This window comes from Hyperolius riggenbachi, chromosome 1 (assembly GCF_040937935.1).
Source record: "Hyperolius riggenbachi isolate aHypRig1 chromosome 1, aHypRig1.pri, whole genome shotgun sequence".
Lineage (NCBI taxonomy): Eukaryota > Metazoa > Chordata > Amphibia > Anura > Hyperoliidae > Hyperolius > Hyperolius riggenbachi.
In genome coordinates, this window is record NC_090646.1 from 604,287,075 (window position 1) to 604,297,093 (window position 10,019).

The following is a 10,019-nucleotide window of genomic DNA, read 5'->3' on the forward strand; positions in this document are numbered from 1 at the left end:
ACTGATATTGTGGTGAAACCCCTCCCACAAGAAACTCTGAGGACTGTGGTACTCCTGGCAGTTTCCTGTCTGTAAACCTTGTTCCATTGTGGGAAATAGATGTTTACAGCTGTTTCCAACTGCTAAAAAAGCATGCAGCAGCTACATCACAAGTGCCAACAGTAAAAATGTCACCATGTAATAAATGTCAGAATGTAAATCAGGGATTTAAAAGATTTTACAATGGGCAAACACTGACTAAATCATTTATACATAATTATTGTAAAAATGAAGCACCTTTTTATTACATTATTTTCACTGGAGTTCCTCTTTAAAGTCAATGAGGGGCCATTTCTGGTTTAGATTTCAAACCCAAAGATGGCTGGTCTGTCAATCAGTAATTTATTGTCACCATAATGACACAGGAAGCCCCCACAGTTATTGAGAGATTGTAGTAATGAAAAATAAAAAAACAGTGTGGGGTTACTCCTTAATACTTTATGTAGACCTTTCTCCAGGCATGTATCCTGAATGGACAGGAGAAGGAGGGCAGTGTGCTGCCTCAGCCCCGCCCCTCCTCCCCGTCTCCATAACCAGTGCAAACCAAATGCTGATTAACACTGACGGAGGGTATCCTGTCAGGGGAGATGGGATGGGGAGAATTCCCTGGATGTGGCTATCTGGTCCTTGGGATGGTTAGGATAGTTCTCAAATCTACAATAGAACTGCGTCCATCTAAAAATGGCGCAGGGAGAAAAATGGCGCACTGTTCTGCCGATAAATGTATCATAAAACACTATTTACCGTTTTAATGTAAATACATTAAAACGGTAAATAGTGTTTTCTGATACATTTATTTCAGAACGGTGGGCCATTAAAAAGTGCAGAGGGCTGCTAGTATATGAGGGGAGGGGGGGGGGGAGAGGCAGCAGGACACTGGAGGGAATATGCATCGGGGGAGGATGTGTGTAATATGCATACATTACCTTGTCCCGGCCGCCGATCGCTCCTTCACTTCTTCCATTCGTTTGCTGTAGTCCTGCAGCCGGCCAATCACCATGCGGAGACTGAAGCCAAATGGTGATTGGCCGGCTGCAGGACTACAGCAAACAAATGGAAGAAGTGAAGGAGCGGAGGGAAGGAGCGATCGGCGGCCGGGACAAGGTAATGTATGCATATTACACACATCCTCCCCGATGCCTATTCCCTCCAGTGTTCGCTGCCTCTCTCCCCCCCGACCCCCACTGCCCTCTGCATTTTTGAAGACTTATAACGCTATTTAGCGTTATAAGTGTAAGGCACACTGCCTGCGCCATTTTTTAACACTTATAACGCTAAATAGCATTATATAATGTAAGTCTATGCGGCGCCCTTTTCATTCCCCTGGCGCTGTGCGCCATTTTTAACTGTCACGATAGAACTAGTTTAATTCCTCGGCTAATACAATGCCGATGATGTATGCTGGGGGGGAGGGGGCGGGGGAGGGTTCTAAAAGAAATTTTAAGTTTGTGGCTGCCCTAAAGTCTTTCCAAACAGACATTCCAAGGGTTGTTGGACCCTCTATTTAGTGAATATGTCTCAGTGTGCTCATTTGTTACTAAATTATTTAATGACCTAGTGTAAGGGATAAATTCCTGGGGAAGTTCCCCACCCCCTACCCCAGGAGAGCAAAAGACAAGTATTGCTCGGGGCATTGTAAAAGCTAAGGCCGCCTCTGGCTTCACTAAGGGCTTCAAGTGTACCCGAGGCAACATGTGATGTGATGAGATAAACATGTGTATGTACAGTGCTAAACATATTAATAACCAGGCTGTTTTACTTGTTGTATTTTGCTGCCTGAAAGAGTTAATTTTAGGCATGGACGTGACAGCTTCTTGTTGGTACCTTGTGGGAATATAGTAAATTTTACAAATAATCAAATTACAGCCATAAAGTTTTCCTGGCAGAATACAACTTCTGAGAGCAGAGGGAGATTGTCAGCAGTAGTGAAATTACTTCCAATGCGGATAGTGGCGCGACCACCGCTTTCACGTCTGACGTCACGGCTGTCACCGCTGTGGCGTCTCCGGGCCTTCCAATGGTCCCTGGGAGGTCCAGTTTGTCAATACTTCATAGAGGGCAGCTGGCTCACGCGCGCAACGCCAGCATCTATATGGGCTGCGGAGACATGTTAGCTGACCCGGAGGTCGGCTGACGTCAGGCCGCCTTCTGATTGGTTTGACCTTCTGGGCGGCTCGGTGAATTGCTCTTTGTGTTTAAGGATGTGCGGATCATTTGCTCTTTGTCTGTTGTTGCTGAAACTTTGCAGTGAAAGCTCTCAGGCCTTAGTCCGATCCGTGTGTGCTTGATCCGGCAGGACCCCGGGGATTCACACTTAGCTCAGGAAAATATATTATATTGTATTGTTTATTACTGTGTATGACCTTTTGCCTGTTCTTCTGAATATTCTTTGCTCTATGATACTGTACCTCTGCCAATCTGATCTGTTGCCGACTATTGCCTGATTACTGACTTTGAGTTTGCCTTTAGCGGTCAAACAGTTGAATAACACTGTTGCGGCACAGCAGGCTCAGATGAATCTCCTGTCTGATGCTGTACACAGTTTGCAAGAATCTGCATCATCATTGCCTCCCTCCCGTGTAGTTGAACCTATAATGGCACTCCCAGTGAAATTTTCAGGTCATAAATCAGACTTTAGAAACTTTAAGAACAGGTGTTTGTCTTATTTTGAAATGAGACCTATATCGTCAGGCACTGAAAGACAAAGGGTAACGTTAATAAAAACCTTATTACCAGGGCCGGATTTATACTTTTTACCGCCCAAGGCCTGACTATCGCCAGACCGCCCCCCCCCCCCCCCCCCCCCGATAAAACCAACAGTGTCCCCATACAGTAAGTGGCAGTTATAATACAGCAGTGTAGTTAGCGACATAACAGCAGGATTTAGATTAAAAAATGCTCTGAGGACATTTAGGCAGGGATTAGATTGTAACCACCTCTAAAAGCAGGTAGTGATATGACAGGTGTTAGATTCTATGCTCCTCTGGGGAGAGATTAGATTGTAAGCTCCTCTGAAGAGTGACAACACACACACAGGACAGGAGTGACAAAACACACTCAGGAAAGGAGTGACAGCACACACACAGGAAAGGAGTGACAGCACACACACAGGACAGGAGTGACAACACACACAGGACAGGAGTGACAACACACACAGGACAGGAGTGACAACACACACACAGGACAGGAGTGACAACACACACACAGGACAGGAGTGACAACACACACACAGGACAGGAGTGACAACACACAGGACAGGAGTGACAACACACACAGGACAGCAGTGACAACACACAGGACAGGAGTGACAACACACACAGGACAGGAGTGACAACACACACACAGGACAGGAGTGACAGCACACACACAGGAAAGGAGTGACAGCACACACACAGGACAGGAGTGACAACACACACACAGGACAGGAGTGACAACACACACACAGGACAGGAGTGACAACACACACACAGGACAGGAGTGACAACACACACAGGACAGGAGTGACAACACACACACAGGACAGGAGTGACAACACACACACAGGACAGGAGTGACAACACACACACAGGACAGGAGTGAAAACACAGACACACACAGGACAGGAGTGACAACACACAGGACAGGAGTGACAACACACACACAGGACAGGAGTGAAAACACAGACACACACAGGACAGGAGTGACAACACACACAGGACAGCAGTGACAACACACAGGACAGGAGTGACAACACACACACAGGACAGGAGTGAAAACACAGACACACACAGGACAGGAGTGACAACACACACACACACACACACACACACAGGACAGGAGTGACAAAACACACTCAGGAAAGGAGTGACAGCACACACACAGGACAGGAGTGACAACACACACAGGACAGGAGTGACAACACACACAGGACAGGAGTGACAACACACACACAGGACAGGAGTGACAACACACACACAGGACAGGAGTGACAACACACACACAGGACAGGACAGGAGTGACAACACACAGGACAGGAGTGACAACACACACAGGACAGCAGTGACAACACACAGGACAGGAGTGACAACACACACAGGACAGGAGTGACAACACACACACAGGACAGGAGTGACAGCACACACACAGGAAAGGAGTGACAGCACACACACAGGACAGGAGTGACAACACACACACAGGACAGGAGTGACAACACACACACAGGACAGGAGTGACAACACACACACAGGACAGGAGTGACAACACACACAGGACAGGAGTGACAACACACACACAGGACAGGAGTGACAACACACACACAGGACAGGAGTGACAACACACACACAGGACAGGAGTGAAAACACAGACACACACAGGACAGGAGTGACAACACACAGGACAGGAGTGACAACACACACACAGGACAGGAGTGAAAACACAGACACACACAGGACAGGAGTGACAACACACACAGGACAGCAGTGACAACACACAGGACAGGAGTGACAACACACACACAGGACAGGAGTGAAAACACAGACACACACAGGACAGGAGTGACAACACACACACACACACACACAGGACAGGAGTGACAAAACACACTCAGGAAAGGAGTGACAGCACACACACAGGAAAGGAGTGACAACACACACACAGGACAGGAGTGACAACACACACACAGGACAGGAGTGATAACACACACTCACACACATACACACACACACACACGGCAGCAGGGATAACACACACACAGGACAGGAGTGACAACACACACACAGGACAGGAGTGACAACACACACACAGGACAGGAGTGAAAACACAGACACACACAGGACAGGAGTGACAACACACACACACAGGACAGGAGTGACAAAACACACTCAGGAAAGGAGTGACAGCACACACACAGGACAGGAGTGACAACACACACAGGACAGCAGTGACAACACACAGGACAGGAGTGACAACACACACACAGGACAGGAGTGACAACACAGACACACACAGGACAGGAGTGACAACACACACAGGACAGCAGTGACAACACACAGGACAGGAGTGACAACACACACACAGGACAGGAGTGAAAACACAGACACACACAGGACAGGAGTGACAACACACACACACACACACACAGGACAGGAGTGACAAAACACACTCAGGAAAGGAGTGACAGCACACACACAGGAAAGGAGTGACAACACACACACAGGACAGGAGTGACAACACACACACAGGACAGGAGTGACAACACACACTCACACACATACACACACACACACACACGGCAGCAGGGATAACACACACACAGGACAGGAGTGACAACACACACACAGGACAGGAGTGACAACACACACACAGGACAGGAGTGAAAACACAGACACACACAGGACAGGAGTGACAAAACACACTCAGGAAAGGAGTGACAGCACACACACAGGAAAGGAGTGACAGCACACACACAGGAAAGGAGTGACAACACACACACAGGACAGGAGTGACAACACACACACACAAAGGACAGCAGTGACAACACACACACACACACACAGGACAGGAGTGACAAAACACACTCAGGAAAGGAGTGACAGCACACACACAGGAAAGGAGTGACAACACACACACAGGACAGGAGTGAAAACACAGACACACACAGGACAGGAGTGACAACACACACACACACAGTACAGGAGTGACAAAACACACTCAGGAAAGGAGTGACAGCACACACACAGGAAAGGAGTGACAACACACACACACAGGACAGCAGTGACAACACACACACACACACACACACACAGGACAGGAGTGACAACACACACACAGGACAGGAGTGAAAACACAGACACACACAGGACAGGAGTGACAACACACACACACACACAGGACAGGAGTGACAAAACACACTCAGGAAAGGAGTGACAGCACACACACAGGAAAGGAGTGACAACACACACACAGGACAGGAGTGACAACACACACTCACACACATACACACACACACACACACACGGCAGCAGGGATAACACACACACAGGAAAGGAGTGACAACACACACACAGGACAGCAGTGATAACACACACAAACACACACACACACACACGACAGCAGTGATTACACACACACACACACACACACACACACACACACACACACACACGTGACAGCAGTGATCACACACACACGCACACACGACAGCAGTGATTACACACGCACACACGACAGCAGTGATTACACACACACACACACACACGACAGCAGTGATAACACACACACAGGACAGGAGTGACCACACACACACAGGAGTGACAGCACACACACACACACACAGGAGTGACAGCACACGCCCGGGACAGAAGTGACAACACACACTCACACACATACACACACACGGCAACAAGGATAACACACACACAGGACAGGAGTGACCACACACACACACACACACACACACACACACACACACACACACACACACACACGAGTGACAGCACACGTCCGGGACAGGCGTGACAACACACACACAGGAGTGACAACGCGCACCCAGGACAGGAGTGACAATGCGCACCCGGGACAGGAGTGACAACGCACACACGCGGGACAGGAGTGACAACGCACACACGCGGGACAGGAGTGACAACGCACACACGCGGGACAGGAGTGACAACGCACACACGCGGGACAGGAGTGACAACGCACACACGCGGGACAGGAGTGACAACGCACACACGCGGGACAGGAGTGACAACGCACACACGCGGGACAGGAGTGACAATGCACACACGCGGGACAGGAGTGACAACGTGCACACGGGACAGGAGTGACAACGTGCACACGGGACAGGAGTGACAACGTGCACACGGGACAGGAGTGACAACACGCACACGGGACAGGAGTGACAACACACACACAGGAGTGACAGCACACAGAACAGGGGAGACAACACACACAGGACAAGAGTGACAAAACATACACACAGGACAGGAGTGACAATACAGACAGGGCAGGAGCAACAACACACTCACAGTAGTGACAACGCGCATAAGACAGGAGTGACAACACAAGAAGTGGACAGAAGTGACAATATACTCACAGTAGTGACAACATACATAGGACAGAAGTGACACACACATCATCCTGGGACGCAAGTTTATTATGTTGCATATATCTCTCCTCTGACCTTTCTCCTCACCTCCAAGGCTCGTCTTCAGACTCTTCACCTCTCCCCCTGCCATCTGGAGCTCGTCTCCCTCTCGTTTCCCTTCCAGCTAGCTGTTTACTTTCCTGGCTGTGGCTGCCCCTCTCTCTCCTAGCAGCATTCTATATAGTGTGCTGCTTCTCCCGAGGACTCATCTTCTCCTGCAGGACGTCTGTTTTCACTTGATTGCACAAGTGAAACTTGATCACTGCACACAGGTACAGCCACGTGGCTGTCCTTCAGCATGATGTGCAGTGCAAGGGTTCTGACGCTACTGATCCCCGAACATGTAACAGTCTGTAGCCGTCCGCCCGCTCCACACAGACACAACACAGCAGGGTGCAGGGCGATGCGGCTGCAGTCTGGGGGCATAATGATTATGTTATGCGTGTGTGACTGTGGAGGGAACAGACTGGGGAGACCTGTGCAGCCATGTTAGGAATGCTAAAGACGGCTCTCCGGCCACCCGCCCCTTGTGAGGCTCCGCCCTAGGAACGTGCCTTTCCGGCCTTCCCAGAAATCCGGCCCTGCTTATTACATGTGGATTCTCAGACCTGGGCTTATAATCTGCCTGACGGCCATGAGGCCTTGTTGTCGGTACAGGCATTTTTTCAGGCCATGGCAGTCATTTATGACGACCCAGATATTTCTGCTACTGCTGAGAGGAAACTGAAAAATCTTCGTCAGAGCACAATACTGTCGAAGATTATCCCTCTGAATTTAGAAAATGGGCACTGTCTTCCCAGTGGGAACACTTTGCCTTGTTGGATCGTTTCCTTACGGGGTTGTCAGACTCAGTTTCAGACATCATGATTAGTCACCCTGAACCCAAAACGTTAGATGAGGCAATCAGCTTAGCTATTAAGGTTGATCGTAGGATCCGATACCATAAACAGGGAAGATCTCATACTCCTCTCAGGGCTATTGTTTCCACACCCTCAGTCCCGGCCAGTACTGACGAGCCTATGCAAATAGGTCATTCCAGACTATCAGAGTCAGAAAATGCTAGGAGGAGAAAAGAGGGAATTTGCCTGTACTGTGGGGAGAAGGGTCATCTGGTACAAAACTGTAGCAAGAAGTCTGAAAACCTCTCCGCCTAGGTGTAGTAGGAGGTACTACCCTGGGCGAACCTGTTTTACCTCCAAAAGATTCTAAAGTGTTGTTGCCCTATTTGGTTACATGGGGAGACCAAGTTCACGCTACCCAGGCTTTTATTGACTCAGGTTCTGCAGCTAACTTTATTGACACAGATCTCGCCTTAAAATTGAATATTCCCATCCTTTCCATGAAAAAGCAGATCTATGTAACTGCTATAGATGATTCCCCCCTACAGAACAGATAGCCATTCTCGCAGACTCCTCCTCTCACTTGTCGAGTGGGGGTTCTGCATAAGGAAGAGATACAATTTTATGTTTTGAAAATGTCCTCTTCCTCTGTTGTCCTTGGTCTCCCTTGGCTACGCAAGCACTCTCCTTGATTGGCATACCGGGCAATTACTGGCAGTGGCGTAGCTAAGGAGTTGTGGGTCCCGATGCAAGTTTTACAATGGGGCCCCGCCAAGCACTCTATATATAGCAATTGATACAGCGCACCAAAACCTGCCAATGGCAACTACAGCGTCAGAGGTGCAAGAAGGGGATGGGGAACAGTTTGTTAATGATTACCACTATTCAAAGTATCTATAGAAGGGATTTTTACAAGCACAGGACCAATAGAGAGCTAGTTCTATAGTTGAGGGAGGGCCCTTCGGGCCCCTCTGGCCCAAGGGCCCCGATGCGGTCGCTACCTCTGCAACCCCTATTGCTACGCCCCTGACTACTGGCCTGGTCCTCAGAGTGCCAAAGGAATTGTTTAGAGAAAATTGCTCTATGTTCTACTATGGTCCATGTTGAGGGTGTGCCTTCCCAGTATATGGAGTATTCAGACGTTTTCTGACCGCGTTCAGTGGATAAACTCCCTCCTCACAGGGAATTTGATTGTCCTATAGACCTAAGACCCGGTACCATGCCTCCCAGGGGACATCTGTATAACCTCTCAGGTCCAGAGCAGTTGGCCATGAAAAACTATATAAAGGAAAACCTCGAGAAAGGTTACATCCGTCCCTCCAAATCCCCGGCAGGGGCAGGGTTTTTTTTAGTTAAAAAAAAGACGGTGGACTCCGACCTTGTATTGACTACAGGGCTCTGAATAAAATTACTATCCCCAATCGCTATCCCCTGCCGTTGATTGAGGATCTTTTTGCACAAGTAGCTGGTTCTCAACTGTTCTCCAAACTAGACCTGAGAGGGGCTTACAATTTAATAGGTATAAGACAGGGGGATGAGTGGAAAACGGCCTTCAACACACCCGATGGGCATTACGAATTTTTAGTGATGTCCTTCAGGTTGCATAACGCTCCTGCAGTTTTTCAGGAGTTGGTGAACGAAATTTTCAGGGAGGTGCTAGGTCGATTTGTGGTTGTCTATTTAGACGACATTTTGATTTTCTCAAAGAGTCTTGAGGAACACAGGAAACACGTTAAGTTCGTCTTGAATAAATTAAGGCAAAATTCTTTATATGCCATGATTGAGAAATGTTCATTTGAGGTCTTTGAGGTCCCTTTTCTGGGGTATGTTATCTCCAACACGGGATTGTCTATGGATCCCCAGAAAGTCTCGGCAGTTTTGGAGTGGCCTCAGTCCGTGGGGTTGAAGGCACTCCAAAGATTCTTGGGTTTTGCAAACTATTACAGGAAGTTCATCAAAGGCTTCTCCTCGGTGGTTGCCCCCCTCACCAAATTGACTAGAAAAGGGGCTGATGT